We start from the raw sequence: 17,228 nt of genomic DNA, 5'->3' as shown, positions 1-17,228 counted from the left end.
AGAATCACATTGCATCCCCCACCCCCCAAAAAACACGAATAGCCTTTCATAAACAGGTTCTTCTTCCGGTAAACATCACAACATGGTATTCCATGAAATTCCGTTGAATTCCATCCTATAAACATGTCCAAATTCATGAAATGTCATGACTTGAAATTCCAAGAGAATTGCACGAAAATGCCATAGAATCCCATTCGTTGCACTAAAGTGTTACTTTAAAGTCCATGTGACGCAGGTCCGTGTTACTGCAATGTTTGGTCAATTCTAGCATGAACTGGAACGCAGTGCTTGGTCAACATTCATGCATTTGTGGGTAAACTTGCCAGAGGGTTAAAGACTCTAGCTTGAGCCCGCAGCCAAAGGTTGGGTTTGTCAGAAGTGGGATTCGAACCCACGCCTCCAGGGGAGACTGCGACCTGAACGCAGCGCCTTAGACCGCTCGGCCATCCTGACGTGACGGCTAAGGGTTGGGCAGTACTGTTGGAGCTGCCCCGGATGGCAGATGATCTAGAAGCTAGTGCTTCACCGCTCACCGAGTCCCAGCGCATGCCTCGTTGGCGCAGTTAGGCAGCGCGTCAGTCTCATAATCTGAAGGTCGTGAGTTCGAGCCTCACACGGGGCAGTCTGGTGCTTTTTTGATACAGGGGAGCGTGTAAATAAAAGAGCTGCTTTCTGTGTTCCCTTTTGTGCGTTTGTTCATTTCTTCATATGCAATGCAATTGAAATCCAGTGTTTTTGTAGGACTAATGTTGAACAAATGCAGTCATAGTATTGCTCTCATATTCATGTAATATGTGTCGGTGTCGTCACAATGTTTTGTTAAGGCTAATATAATTCTTTCATTCTAATGACATGTCTTGTCAATGCTAATGTAATGTTTTACATGACATTCCTTGAATCTTATGCCATGACACTCCACCCCATGCCCCAAAACCCATGACATTTCATTCCAAGAAAATGTCCAAGAATCCTTGCCAGGAAATTCTACTGCATCCCCAAAACTTCAGCCCATGACATCACAGTCAAACTCCCAGAATCCCATTGCATCCCCCACCCCCCAAAAAACACGAATAGCCTTTCATAAACAGGTTCTTCTTCCGGTAAACATCACAACATGGTATTCCATGAAATTCCGTTGAATTCCATCCTATAAACATGTCCAAATTCATGAAATGTCATGACTTGAAATTCCAAGAGAATTGCACGAAAATGCCATAGAATCCCATTCGTTGCACTAAAGTGTTACTTTAAAGTCCATGTGACGCAGGTCCGTGTTACTGCAATGTTTGGTCAATTCTAGCATGAACTGGAACGCAGTGCTTGGTCAACATTCATGCATTTGTGGGTAAACTTGCCAGAGGGTTAAAGACTCTAGCTTGAGCCCGCAGCCAAAGGTTGGGTTTGTCAGAAGTGGGATTCGAACCCACGCCTCCAGGGGAGACTGCGACCTGAACGCAGCGCCTTAGACCGCTCGGCCATCCTGACGTGACGGCTAAGGGTTGGGCAGTACTGTTGGAGCTGCCCCGGATGGCAGATGATCTAGAAGCTAGTGCTTCACCGCTCACCCGAGTCCCAGCGCATGCCTCGTTGGCGCAGTTAGGCAGCGCGTCAGTCTCATAATCTGAAGGTCGTGAGTTCGAGCCTCACACGGGGCAGTCTGGTGCTTTTTTGATACAGGGGAGCGTGTAAATAAAAGAGCTGCTTTCTGTGTTCCCTTTTGTGCGTTTGTTCATTTCTTCATATGCAATGCAATTGAAATCCAGTGTTTTTGTAGGACTAATGTTGAACAAATGCAGTCATAGTATTGCTCTCATATTCATGTAATATGTGTCGGTGTCGTCACAATGTTTTGTTAAGGCTAATATAATTCTTTCATTCTAATGACATGTCTTGTCAATGCTAATGTAATGTTTTACATGACATTCCTTGAATCTTATGCCATGACACTCCACCCCATGCCCCAAAACCCATGACATTTCATTCCAAGAAAATGTCCAAGAATCCTTGCCAGGAAATTCTACTGCATCCCCAAAACTTCAGCCCATGACATCACAGTCAAACTCCCAGAATCACATTGCATCCCCCACCCCCCAAAAAACACGAATAGCCTTTCATAAACAGGTTCTTCTTCCGGTAAACATCACAACATGGTATTCCATGAAATTCCGTTGAATTCCATCCTATAAACATGTCCAAATTCATGAAATGTCATGACTTGAAATTCCAAGAGAATTGCACGAAAATGCCATAGAATCCCATTCGTTGCACTAAAGTGTTACTTTAAAGTCCATGTGACGCAGGTCCGTGTTACTGCAATGTTTGGTCAATTCTAGCATGAACTGGAACGCAGTGCTTGGTCAACATTCATGCATTTGTGGGTAAACTTGCCAGAGGGTTAAAGACTCTAGCTTGAGCCCGCAGCCAAAGGTTGGGTTTGTCAGAAGTGGGATTCGAACCCACGCCTCCAGGGGAGACTGCGACCTGAACGCAGCGCCTTAGACCGCTCGGCCATCCTGACGTGACGGCTTAGGGTTGGGCAGTACTGTTGGAGCTGCCCCGGATGGCAGATGATCTAGAAGCTAGTGCTTCACCGCTCACCCGAGTCCCAGCGCATGCCTCGTTGGCGCAGTTAGGCAGCGCATCAGTCTCATAATCTGAAGGTCGTGAGTTCGAGCCTCACACGGGGCAGTCTGGTGCTTTTTTGATACAGGGGAGCGTGTAAATAAAAGAGCTGCTTTCTGTGTTCCCTTTTGTGCGTTTGTTCATTTCTTCATATGCAATGCAATTGAAATCCAGTGTTTTTGTAGGACTAATGTTGAACAAATGCAGTCATAGTATTGCTCTCATATTCATGTAATATGTGTCGGTGTCGTCACAATGTTTTGTTAAGGCTAATATAATTCTTTCATTCTAATGACATGTCTTGTCAATGCTAATGTAATGTTTTACATGACATTCCTTGAATCTTATGCCATGACACTCCACCCCATGCCCCAAAACCCATGACATTTCATTCCAAGAAAATGTCCAAGAATCCTTGCCAGGAAATTCTACTGCATCCCCAAAACTTCAGCCCATGACATCACAGTCAAACTCCCAGAATCACATTGCATCCCCCACCCCCCAAAAAACACGAATAGCCTTTCATAAACAGGTTCTTCTTCCGGTAAACATCACAACATGGTATTCCATGAAATTCCGTTGAATTCCATCCTATAAACATGTCCAAATTCATGAAATGTCATGACTTGAAATTCCAAGAGAATTGCACGAAAATGCCATAGAATCCCATTCGTTGCACTAAAGTGTTACTTTAAAGTCCATGTGACGCAGGTCCGTGTTACTGCAATGTTTGGTCAATTCTAGCATGAACTGGAACGCAGTGCTTGGTCAACATTCATGCATTTGTGGGTAAACTTGCCAGAGGGTTAAAGACTCTAGCTTGAGCCCGCAGCCAAAGGTTGGGTTTGTCAGAAGTGGGATTCGAACCCATGCCTCCAGGGGAGACTGCGACCTGAACGCAGCGCCTTAGACCGCTCGGCCATCCTGACGTGACGGCTAAGGGTTGGGCAGTACTGTTGGAGCTGCCCCGGATGGCAGATGATCTAGAAGCTAGTGCTTCACCGCTCACCCGAGTCCCAGCGCATGCCTCGTTGGCGCAGTTAGGCAGCGCATCAGTCTCATAATCTGAAGGTCGTGAGTTCGAGCCTCACACGGGGCAGTCTGGTGCTTTTTTGATACAGGGGAGCGTGTAAATAAAAGAGCTGCTTTCTGTGTTCCCTTTTGTGCGTTTGTTCATTTCTTCATATGCAATGCAATTGAAATCCAGTGTTTTTGTAGGACTAATGTTGAACAAATGCAGTCATAGTATTGCTCTCATATTCATGTAATATGTGTCGGTGTCGTCACAATGTTTTGTTAAGGCTAATATAATTCTTTCATTCTAATGACATGTCTTGTCAATGCTAATGTAATGTTTTACATGACATTCCTTGAATCTTATGCCATGACACTCCACCCCATGCCCCAAAACCCATGACATTTCATTCCAAGAAAATGTCCAAGAATCCTTGCCAGGAAATTCTACTGCATCCCCAAAACTTCAGCCCATGACATCACAGTCAAACTCCCAGAATCCCATTGCATCCCCCACCCCCCAAAAAACACGAATAGCCTTTCATAAACAGGTTCTTCTTCCGGTAAACATCACAACATGGTATTCCATGAAATTCCGTTGAATTCCATCCTATAAACATGTCCAAATTCATGAAATGTCATGACTTGAAATTCCAAGAGAATTGCACGAAAATGCCATAGAATCCCATTCGTTGCACTAAAGTGTTACTTTAAAGTCCATGTGACGCAGGTCCGTGTTACTGCAATGTTTGGTCAATTCTAGCATGAACTGGAACGCAGTGCTTGGTCAACATTCATGCATTTGTGGGTAAACTTGCCAGAGGGTTAAAGACTCTAGCTTGAGCCCGCAGCCAAAGGTTGGGTTTGTCAGAAGTGGGATTCGAACCCATGCCTCCAGGGGAGACTGCGACCTGAACGCAGCGCCTTAGACCGCTCGGCCATCCTGACGTGACGGCTAAGGGTTGGGCAGTACTGTTGGAGCTGCCCCGGATGGCAGATGATCTAGAAGCTAGTGCTTCACCGGTCACCCGAGTCCCAGCGCATGCCTCGTTGGCGCAGTTAGGCAGCGCGTCAGTCTCATAATCTGAAGGTCGTGAGTTCGAGCCTCACATGGGGCAGTCTGGTGCTTTTTTGATACAGGGGAGCGTGTAAATAAAAGAGCTGCTTTCTGTGTTCCCTTTTGTGCGTTTGTTCATTTCTTCATATGCAATGCAATTGAAATCCAGTGTTTTTGTAGGACTAATGTTGAACAAATGCAGTCATAGTATTGCTCTCATATTCATGTAATATGTGTCGGTGTCGTCACAATGTTTTGTTAAGGCTAATATAATTCTTTCATTCTAATGACATGTCTTGTCAATGCTAATGTAATGTTTTACATGACATTCCTTGAATCTTATGCCATGACACTCCACCCCATGCCCCAAAACCCATGACATTTCATTCCAAGAAAATGTCCAAGAATCCTTGCCAGGAAATTCTACTGCATCCCCAAAACTTCAGCCCATGACATCACAGTCAAACTCCCAGAATCACATTGCATCCCCCACCCCCCAAAAAACACGAATAGCCTTTCATAAACAGGTTCTTCTTCCGGTAAACATCACAACATGGTATTCCATGAAATTCCGTTGAATTCCATCCTATAAACATGTCCAAATTCATGAAATGTCATGACTTGAAATTCCAAGAGAATTGCACGAAAATGCCATAGAATCCCATTCGTTGCACTAAAGTGTTACTTTAAAGTCCATGTGACGCAGGTCCGTGTTACTGCAATGTTTGGTCAATTCTAGCATGAACTGGAACGCAGTGCTTGGTCAACATTCATGCATTTGTGGGTAAACTTGCCAGAGGGTTAAAGACTCTAGCTTGAGCCCGCAGCCAAAGGTTGGGTTTGTCAGAAGTGGGATTCGAACCCACGCCTCCAGGGGAGACTGCGACCTGAACGCAGCGCCTTAGACCGCTCGGCCATCCTGACGTGACAGCTAAGGGTTGGGCAGTACTGTTGGAGCTGCCCCGGATGGCAGATGATCTAGAAGCTAGTGCTTCACCGCTCACCCGAGTCCCAGCGCATGCCTCGTTGGCGCAGTTAGGCAGCGCGTCAGTCTCATAATCTGAAGGTCGTGAGTTCGAGCCTCACACGGGGCAGTCTGGTGCTTTTTTGATACAGGGGAGCGTGTAAATAAAAGAGCTGCTTTCTGTGTTCCCTTTTGTGCGTTTGTTCATTTCTTCATATGCAATGCAATTGAAATCCAGTGTTTTTGTAGGACTAATGTTGAACAAATGCAGTCATAGTATTGCTCTCATATTCATGTAATATGTGTCGGTGTCGTCACAATGTTTTGTTAAGGCTAATATAATTCTTTCATTCTAATGACATGTCTTGTCAATGCTAATGTAATGTTTTACATGACATTCCTTGAATCTTATGCCATGACACTCCACCCCATGCCCCAAAACCCATGACATTTCATTCCAAGAAAATGTCCAAGAATCCTTGCCAGGAAATTCTACTGCATCCCCAAAACTTCAGCCCATGACATCACAGTCAAACTCCCAGAATCCCATTGCATCCCCCACCCCCCAAAAAACACGAATAGCCTTTCATAAACAGGTTCTTCTTCCGGTAAACATCACAACATGGTATTCCATGAAATTCCGTTGAATTCCATCCTATAAACATGTCCAAATTCATGAAATGTCATGACTTGAAATTCCAAGAGAATTGCACGAAAATGCCATAGAATCCCATTCGTTGCACTAAAGTGTTACTTTAAAGTCCATGTGACGCAGGTCCGTGTTACTGCAATGTTTGGTCAATTCTAGCATGAACTGGAACGCAGTGCTTGGTCAACATTCATGCATTTGTGGGTAAACTTGCCAGAGGGTTAAAGACTCTAGCTTGAGCCCGCAGCCAAAGGTTGGGTTTGTCAGAAGTGGGATTCGAACCCATGCCTCCAGGGGAGACTGCGACCTGAACGCAGCGCCTTAGACCGCTCGGCCATCCTGACGTGACGGCTAAGGGTTGGGCAGTACTGTTGGAGCTGCCCCGGATGGCAGATGATCTAGAAGCTAGTGCTTCACCGGTCACCCGAGTCCCAGCGCATGCCTCGTTGGCGCAGTTAGGCAGCGCGTCAGTCTCATAATCTGAAGGTCGTGAGTTCGAGCCTCACATGGGGCAGTCTGGTGCTTTTTTGATACAGGGGAGCGTGTAAATAAAAGAGCTGCTTTCTGTGTTCCCTTTTGTGCGTTTGTTCATTTCTTCATATGCAATGCAATTGAAATCCAGTGTTTTTGTAGGACTAATGTTGAACAAATGCAGTCATAGTATTGCTCTCATATTCATGTAATATGTGTCGGTGTCGTCACAATGTTTTGTTAAGGCTAATATAATTCTTTCATTCTAATGACATGTCTTGTCAATGCTAATGTAATGTTTTACATGACATTCCTTGAATCTTATGCCATGACACTCCACCCCATGCCCCAAAACCCATGACATTTCATTCCAAGAAAATGTCCAAGAATCCTTGCCAGGAAATTCTACTGCATCCCCAAAACTTCAGCCCATGACATCACAGTCAAACTCCCAGAATCACATTGCATCCCCCACCCCCCAAAAAACACGAATAGCCTTTCATAAACAGGTTCTTCTTCCGGTAAACATCACAACATGGTATTCCATGAAATTCCGTTGAATTCCATCCTATAAACATGTCCAAATTCATGAAATGTCATGACTTGAAATTCCAAGAGAATTGCACGAAAATGCCATAGAATCCCATTCGTTGCACTAAAGTGTTACTTTAAAGTCCATGTGACGCAGGTCCGTGTTACTGCAATGTTTGGTCAATTCTAGCATGAACTGGAACGCAGTGCTTGGTCAACATTCATGCATTTGTGGGTAAACTTGCCAGAGGGTTAAAGACTCTAGCTTGAGCCCGCAGCCAAAGGTTGGGTTTGTCAGAAGTGGGATTCGAACCCACGCCTCCAGGGGAGACTGCGACCTGAACGCAGCGCCTTAGACCGCTCGGCCATCCTGACGTGACAGCTAAGGGTTGGGCAGTACTGTTGGAGCTGCCCCGGATGGCAGATGATCTAGAAGCTAGTGCTTCACCGCTCACCCGAGTCCCAGCGCATGCCTCGTTGGCGCAGTTAGGCAGCGCGTCAGTCTCATAATCTGAAGGTCGTGAGTTCGAGCCTCACACGGGGCAGTCTGGTGCTTTTTTGATACAGGGGAGCGTGTAAATAAAAGAGCTGCTTTCTGTGTTCCCTTTTGTGCGTTTGTTCATTTCTTCATATGCAATGCAATTGAAATCCAGTGTTTTTGTAGGACTAATGTTGAACAAATGCAGTCATAGTATTGCTCTCATATTCATGTAATATGTGTCGGTGTCGTCACAATGTTTTGTTAAGGCTAATATAATTCTTTCATTCTAATGACATGTCTTGTCAATGCTAATGTAATGTTTTACATGACATTCCTTGAATCTTATGCCATGACACTCCACCCCATGCCCCAAAACCCATGACATTTCATTCCAAGAAAATGTCCAAGAATCCTTGCCAGGAAATTCTACTGCATCCCCAAAACTTCAGCCCATGACATCACAGTCAAACTCCCAGAATCCCATTGCATCCCCCACCCCCCAAAAAACACGAATAGCCTTTCATAAACAGGTTCTTCTTCCGGTAAACATCACAACATGGTATTCCATGAAATTCCGTTGAATTCCATCCTATAAACATGTCCAAATTCATGAAATGTCATGACTTGAAATTCCAAGAGAATTGCACGAAAATGCCATAGAATCCCATTCGTTGCACTAAAGTGTTACTTTAAAGTCCATGTGACGCAGGTCCGTGTTACTGCAATGTTTGGTCAATTCTAGCATGAACTGGAACGCAGTGCTTGGTCAACATTCATGCATTTGTGGGTAAACTTGCCAGAGGGTTAAAGACTCTAGCTTGAGCCCGCAGCCAAAGGTTGGGTTTGTCAGAAGTGGGATTCGAACCCACGCCTCCAGGGGAGACTGCGACCTGAACGCAGCGCCTTAGACCGCTCGGCCATCCTGACGTGACGGCTAAGGGTTGGGCAGTACTGTTGGAGCTGCCCCGGATGGCAGATGATCTAGAAGCTAGTGCTTCACCGCTCACCCGAGTCCCAGCGCATGCCTCGTTGGCGCAGTTAGGCAGCGCGTCAGTCTCATAATCTGAAGGTCGTGAGTTCGAGCCTCACACGGGGCAGTCTGGTGCTTTTTTGATACAGGGGAGCGTGTAAATAAAAGAGCTGCTTTCTGTGTTCCCTTTTGTGCGTTTGTTCATTTCTTCATATGCAATGCAATTGAAATCCAGTGTTTTTGTAGGACTAATGTTGAACAAATGCAGTCATAGTATTGCTCTCATATTCATGTAATATGTGTCGGTGTCGTCACAATGTTTTGTTAAGGCTAATATAATTCTTTCATTCTAATGACATGTCTTGTCAATGCTAATGTAATGTTTTACGTGACATTGCTTGAATCTTATGCCATGACACTCCACCCCATGCCCCAAAACCCATGACATTTCATTCCAAGAAAATGTCCAAGAATCCTTGCCAGGAAATTCTACTGCATCCCCAAAACTTCAGCCCATGACATCACAGTCAAACTCCCAGAATCCCATTGCATCCCCCACCCCCCAAAAAACACGAATAGCCTTTCATAAACAGGTTCTTCTTCCGGTAAACATCACAACATGGTATTCCATGAAATTCCGTTGAATTCCATCCTATAAACATGTCCAAATTCATGAAATGTCATGACTTGAAATTCCAAGAGAATTGCACGAAAATGCCATAGAATCCCATTCGTTGCACTAAAGTGTTACTTTAAAGTCCATGTGACGCAGGTCCGTGTTACTGCAATGTTTGGTCAATTCTAGCATGAACTGGAACGCAGTGCTTGGTCAACATTCATGCATTTGTGGGTAAACTTGCCAGAGGCTTAAAGACTCTAGCTTGAGCCCGCAGCCAAAGGTTGGGTTTGTCAGAAGTGGGATTCGAACCCACGCCTCCAGGGGAGACTGCGACCTGAACGCAGCGCCTTAGACCGCTCGGCCATCCTGACGTGACGGCTAAGGGTTGGGAAGTACTGTTGGAGCTGCCCCGGATGGCAGATGATCTAGAAGCTAGTGCTTCACCGCTCACCCGAGTCCCAGCGCATGCCTCGTTGGCGCAGTTAGGCAGCGCGTCAGTCTCATAATCTGAAGGTCGTGAGTTCGAGCCTCACACGGGGCAGTCTGGTGCTTTTTTGATACAGGGGAGCGTGTAAATAAAAGAGCTGCTTTCTGTGTTCCCTTTTGTGCGTTTGTTCATTTCTTCATATGCAATGTAATTGAAATCCAGTGTTTTTGTAGGACTAATGTTGAACAAATGCAGTCATAGTATTGCTCTCATATTCATGTAATATGTGTCGGTGTCGTCACAATGTTTTGTTAAGGCTAATATAATTCTTTCATTCTAATGACATGTCTTGTCAATGCTAATGTAATGTTTTACGTGACATTCCTTGAATCTTATGCCATGACACTCCACCCCATGCCCCAAAACCCATGACATTTCATTCCAAGAAAATGTCCAAGAATCCTTGCCAGGAAATTCTACTGCATCCCTAAAACTTCAGCCCATGACATCACAGTCAAACTCCCAGAATCACATTGCATCCCCCACCCCCCAAAAAACACGAATAGCCTTTCATAAACAGGTTCTTCTTCCGGTAAACATCACAACATGGTATTCCATGAAATTCCGTTGAATTCCATCCTATAAACATGTCCAAATTCATGAAATGTCATGACTTGAAATTCCAAGAGAATTGCACGAAAATGCCATAGAATCCCATTCGTTGCACTAAAGTGTTACTTTAAAGTCCATGTGACGCAGGTCCGTGTTACTGCAATGTTTGGTCAATTCTAGCATGAACTGGAACGCAGTGCTTGGTCAACATTCATGCATTTGTGGGTAAACTTGCCAGAGGGTTAAAGACTCTAGCTTGAGCCCGCAGCCAAAGGTTGGGTTTGTCAGAAGTGGGATTCGAACCCACGCCTCCAGGGGAGACTGCGACCTGAACGCAGCGCCTTAGACCGCTCGGCCATCCTGACGTGACGGCTAAGGGTTGGGCAGTACTGTTGGAGCTGCCCCGGATGGCAGATGATCTAGAAGCTAGTGCTTCACCGCTCACCCGAGTCCCAGCGCATGCCTCGTTGGCGCAGTTAGGCAGCGCGTCAGTCTCATAATCTGAAGGTCGTGAGTTCGAGCCTCACACGGGGCAGTCTGGTGCTTTTTTGATACAGGGGAGCGTGTAAATAAAAGAGCTGCTTTCTGTGTTCCCTTTTGTGCGTTTGTTCATTTCTTCATATGCAATGCAATTGAAATCCAGTGTTTTTGTAGGACTAATGTTGAACAAATGCAGTCATAGTATTGCTCTCATATTCATGTAATATGTGTCGGTGTCGTCACAATGTTTTGTTAAGGCTAATATAATTCTTTCATTCTAATGACATGTCTTGTCAATGCTAATGTAATGTTTTACGTGACATTCCTTGAATCTTATGCCATGACACTCCACCCCATGCCCCAAAACCCATGACATTTCATTCCAAGAAAATGTCCAAGAATCCTTGCCAGGAAATTCTACTGCATCCCCAAAACTTCAGCCCATGACATCACAGTCAAACTCCCAGAATCCCATTGCACCCCCCACCCCCCAAAAAACACGAATAGCCTTTCATAAACAGGTTCTTCTTCCGGTAAACATCACAACATGGTATTCCATGAAATTCCGTTGAATTCCATCCTATAAACATGTCCAAATTCATGAAATGTCATGACTTGAAATTCCAAGAGAATTGCACGAAAATGCCATAGAATCCCATTCGTTGCACTAAAGTGTTACTTTAAAGTCCATGTGACGCAGGTCCGTGTTACTGCAATGTTTGGTCAATTCTAGCATGAACTGGAACGCAGTGCTTGGTCAACATTCATGCATTTGTGGGTAAACTTGCCAGAGGGTTAAAGACTCTAGCTTGAGCCCGCAGCCAAAGGTTGGGTTTGTCAGAAGTGGGATTCGAACCCACGCCTCCAGGGGAGACTGCGACCTGAACGCAGCGCCTTAGACCGCTCGGCCATCCTGACGTGACGGCTAAGGGTTGGGCAGTACTGTTGGAGCTGCCCCGGATGGCAGATGATCTAGAAGCTAGTGCTTCACCGCTCACCCGAGTCCCAGCGCATGCCTCGTTGGCGCAGTTAGGCAGCGCGTCAGTCTCATAATCTGAAGGTCGTGAGTTCGAGCCTCACACGGGGCAGTCTGGTGCTTTTTTGATACAGGGGAGCGTGTAAATAAAAGAGCTGCTTTCTGTGTTCCCTTTTGTGCGTTTGTTCATTTCTTCATATGCAATGCAATTGAAATCCAGTGTTTTTGTAGGACTAATGTTGAACAAATGCAGTCATAGTATTGCTCTCATATTCATGTAATATGTGTCGGTGTCGTCACAATGTTTTGTTAAGGCTAATATAACTCTTTCATTCTAATGACATGTCTTGTCAATGCTAATGTAATGTTTTACGTGACATTCCTTGAATCTTATGCCATGACACTCCACCCCATGCCCCAAAACCCATGACATTTCATTCCAAGAAAATGTCCAAGAATCCTTGCCAGGAAATTCTACTGCATCCCCAAAACTTCAGCCCATGACATCACAGTCAAACTCCCAGAATCACATTGCATCCCCCACCCCCCAAAAAACACGAATAGCCTTTCATACACAGGTTCTTCTTCCGGTAAACATCACAACATGGTATTCCATGAAATTCCGTTGAATTCCATCCTATAAACATGTCCAAATTCATGAAATGTCATGACTTGAAATTCCAAGAGAATTGCACGAAAATGCCATAGAATCCCATTCGTTGCACTAAAGTGTTACTTTAAAGTCCATGTGACGCAGGTCCGTGTTACTGCAATGTTTGGTCAATTCTAGCATGAACTGGAACGCAGTGCTTGGTCAACATTCATGCATTTGTGGGTAAACTTGCCAGAGGGTTAAAGACTCTAGCTTGAGCCCGCAGCCAAAGGTTGGGTTTGTCAGAAGTGGGATTCGAACCCACGCCTCCAGGGGAGACTGCGACCTGAACGCAGCGCCTTAGACCGCTCTGCCATCCTGACGTGACGGCTAAGGGTTGGGCAGTACTGTTGGAGCTGCCCCGGATGGCAGATGATCTAGAAGCTAGTGCTTCACCGCTCACCCAAGTCCCAGCGCATGCCTCGTTGGCGCAGTTAGGCAGCGCGTCAGTCTCATAATCTGAAGGTCGTGAGTTCGAGCCTCACACGGGGCAGTCTGGTGCTTTTTTGATACAGGGGAGCGTGTAAATAAAAGAGCTGCTTTCTGTGTTCCCTTTTGTGCGTTTGTTCATTTCTTCATATGCAATGCAATTGAAATCCAGTGTTTTTGTAGGACTAATGTTGAACAAATGCAGTCATAGTATTGCTCTCATATTCATGTAATATGTGTCGGTGTCGTCACAATGTTTTGTTAAGGCTAATATAATTCTTTCATTCTAATGACATGTCTTGTCAATGCTAATGTAATGTTTTACATGACATTCCTTGAATCTTATGCCATGACACTCCACCCCATGCCCCAAAACCCATGACATTTCATTCCAAGAAAATGTCCAAGAATCCTTGCCAGGAAATTCTACTGCATCCCCAAAACTTCAGCCCATGACATCACAGTCAAACTCCCAGAATCACATTGCATCCCCCACCCCCAAAAAAACACGAATAGCCTTTCATAAACAGGTTCTTCTTCCGGTAAACATCACAACATGGTATTCCATGAAATTCCGTTGAATTCCATCCTATAAACATGTCCAAATTCATGAAATGTCATGACTTGAAATTCCAAGAGAATTGCACGAAAATGCCATAGAATCCCATTCGTTGCACTAAAGTGTTACTTTAAAGTCCATGTGACGCAGGTCCGTGTTACTGCAATGTTTGGTCAATTCTAGCATGAACTGGAACGCAGTGCTCGGTCAACATTCATGCATTTGTGGGTAAACTTGCCAGAGGGTTAAAGACTCTAGCTTGAGCCCGCAGCCAAAGGTTGGGTTTGTCAGAAGTGGGATTCGAACCCACGCCTCCAGGGGAGACTGCGACCTGAACGCAGCGCCTTAGACCGCTCGGCCATCCTGACGTGACGGCTAAGGGTTGGGCAGTACTGTTGGAGCTGCCCCGGATGGCAGATGATCTAGAAGCTAGTGCTTCACCGCTCACCCGAGTCCCAGCGCATGCCTCGTTGGCGCAGTTAGGCAGCGCGTCAGTCTCATAATCTGAAGGTCGTGAGTTCGAGCCTCACACGGGGCAGTCTGGTGCTTTTTTGATACAGGGGAGCGTGTAAATAAAAGAGCTGCTTTCTGTGTTCCCTTTTGTGCGTTTGTTCATTTCTTCATATGCAATGCAATTGAAATCCAGTGTTTTTGTAGGACTAATGTTGAACAAATGCAGTCATAGTATTGCTCTCATATTCATGTAATATGTGTCGGTGTCGTCACAATGTTTTGTTAAGGCTAATATAATTCTTTCATTCTAATGACATGTCTTGTCAATGCTAATGTAATGTTTTACGTGACATTCCTTGAATCTTATGCCATGACACTCCACCCCATGCCCCAAAACCCATGACATTTCATTCCAAGAAAATGTCCAAGAATCCTTGCAAGGAAATTCTACTGCATCCCCAAAACTTCAGCCCATGACATCACAGTCAAACTCCCAGAATCACATTGCATCCCCCACCCCCCAAAAAACACGAATAGCCTTTCATACACAGGTTCTTCTTCCGGTAAACATCACAACATGGTATTCCATGAAATTCCGTTGAATTCCATCCTATAAACATGTCCAAATTCATGAAATGTCATGACTTGAAATTCCAAGAGAATTGCACGAAAATGCCATAGAATCCCATTCGTTGCACTAAAGTGTTACTTTAAAGTCCATGTGACGCAGGTCCGTGTTACTGCAATGTTTGGTCAATTCTAGCATGAACTGGAACGCAGTGCTTGGTCAACATTCATGCATTTGTGGGTAAACTTGCCAGAGGGTTAAAGACTCTAGCTTGAGCCCGCAGCCAAAGGTTGGGTTTGTCAGAAGTGGGATTCGAACCCACGCCTCCAGGGGAGACTGCGACCTGAACGCAGCGCCTTAGACCGCTCGGCCATCCTGACGTGACGGCTAAGGGTTGGGCAGTACTGTTGGAGCTGCCCCGGATGGCAGATGATCTAGAAGCTAGTGCTTCACCGCTCACCCGAGTCCCAGCGCATGCCTCGTTGGCGCAGTTAGGCAGCGCGTCAGTCTCATAATCTGAAGGTCGTGAGTTCGAGCCTCACACGGGGCAGTCTGGTGCTTTTTTGATACAGGGGAGCGTGTAAATAAAAGAGCTGCTTTCTGTGTTCCCTTTTGTGCGTTTGTTCATTTCTTCATATGCAATGCAATTGAAATCCAGTGTTTTTGTAGGACTAATGTTGAACAAATGCAGTCATAGTATTGCTCTCATATTCATGTAATATGTGTCGGTGTCGTCACAATGTTTTGTTAAGGCTAATATAATTCTTTCATTCTAATGACATGTCTTGTCAATGCTAATGTAATGTTTTACATGACATTCCTTGAATCTTATGCCATGACACTCCACCCCATGCCCCAAAACCCATGACATTTCATTCCAAGAAAATGTCCAAGAATCCTTGCCAGGAAATTCTACTGCATCCCCAAAACTTCAGCCCATGACATCACAGTCAAACTCCCAGAATCACATTGCATCCCCCACCCCCAAAAAAACACGAATAGCCTTTCATAAACAGGTTCTTCTTCCGGTAAACATCACAACATGGTATTCCATGAAATTCCGTTGAATTCCATCCTATAAACATGTCCAAATTCATGAAATGTTATGACTTGAAATTCCAAGAGAATTGCACGAAAATGCCATAGAATCCCATTCGTTGCACTAAAGTGTTACTTTAAAGTCCATGTGACGCAGGTCCGTGTTACTGCAATGTTTGGTCAATTCTAGCATGAACTGGAACGCAGTGCTCGGTCAACATTCATGCATTTGTGGGTAAACTTGCCAGAGGGTTAAAGACTCTAGCTTGAGCCCGCAGCCAAAGGTTGGGTTTGTCAGAAGTGGGATTCGAACCCACGCCTCCAGGGAAGACTGCGACCTGAACGCAGCGCCTTAGACCGCTCGGCCATCCTGACGTGACGGCTAAGGGTTGGGCAGTACTGTTGGAGCTGCCCCGGATGGCAGATGATCTAGAAGCTAGTGCTTCACCGCTCACCCAAGTCCCAGCGCATGCCTCGTTGGCGCAGTTAGGCAGCGCGTCAGTCTCATAATCTGAAGGTCGTGAGTTCGAGCCTCACACGGGGCAGTCTGGTGCTTTTTTGATACAGGGGAGCGTGTAAATAAAAGAGCTGCTTTCTGTGTTCCCTTTTGTGCGTTTGTTCATTTCTTCATATGCAATGCAATTGAAATCCAGTGTTTTTGTAGGACTAATGTTGAACAAATGCAGTCATAGTATTGCTCTCATATTCATGTAATATGTGTCGGTGTCGTCACAATGTTTTGTTAAGGCTAATATAATTCTTTCATTCTAATGACATGTCTTGTCAATGCTAATGTAATGTTTTACATGACATTGCTTGAATCTTATGCCATGACACTCCACCCCATGCCCCAAAACCCATGACATTTCATTCCAAGAAAATGTCCAAGAATCCTTGCCAGGAAATTCTACTGCATCCCCAAAACTTCAGCCCATGACATCACAGTCAAACTCCCAGAATCACATTGCATCCCCCACCCCCCAAAAAACACGAATAGCCTTTCATAAACAGGTTCTTCTTCCGGTAAACATCACAACATGGTATTCCATGAAATTCCGTTGAATTCCATCCTATAAACATGTCCAAATTCATGAAATGTCATGACTTGAAATTCCAAGAGAATTGCACGAAAATGCCATAGAATCCCATTCGTTGCACTAAAGTGTTACTTTAAAGTCCATGTGACTGCAATGTTTGGTCAATTCTAGCATGAACTGGAACGCAGTGCTCGGTCAACATTCATGCTTAAACTTGCCAGAGGGTTAAAGACTCTAGCTTGAGCCCGCAGCCAAAGGTTGGGTTTGTCAGAAGTGGGATTCGAACCCACGCCTCCAGGGGAGACTGCGACCTGAACGCAGCGCCTTAGACCGCTCGGCCATCCTGACGTGACGGCTAAGGGTTGGGCAGTACTGTTGGAGCTGCCCCGGATGGCAGATGATCTAGAAGCTAGTGCTTCACCGCTCACCCGAGTCCCAGCGCATGCCTCGTTGGCGCAGTTAGGCAGCGCGTCAGTCTCATAATCTGAAGGTCGTGAGTTCGAGCCTCACACGGGGCAGTCTGGTGCTTTTTTGATACAGGGGAGCGTGTAAATAAAAGAGCTGCTTTCTGTGTTCCCTTTTGTGCGTTTGTTCATTTCTTCATATGCAATGCAATTGA

The sequence above is a fragment of the Rutilus rutilus genome (assembly GCF_951802725.1).
Source record: "Rutilus rutilus genome assembly, chromosome: 4".
NCBI lineage: Eukaryota > Metazoa > Chordata > Actinopteri > Cypriniformes > Leuciscidae > Rutilus > Rutilus rutilus.
The sequence above is the reverse complement of the archived record's forward strand: the minus strand, read 5'-3'. Positions refer to the sequence as shown.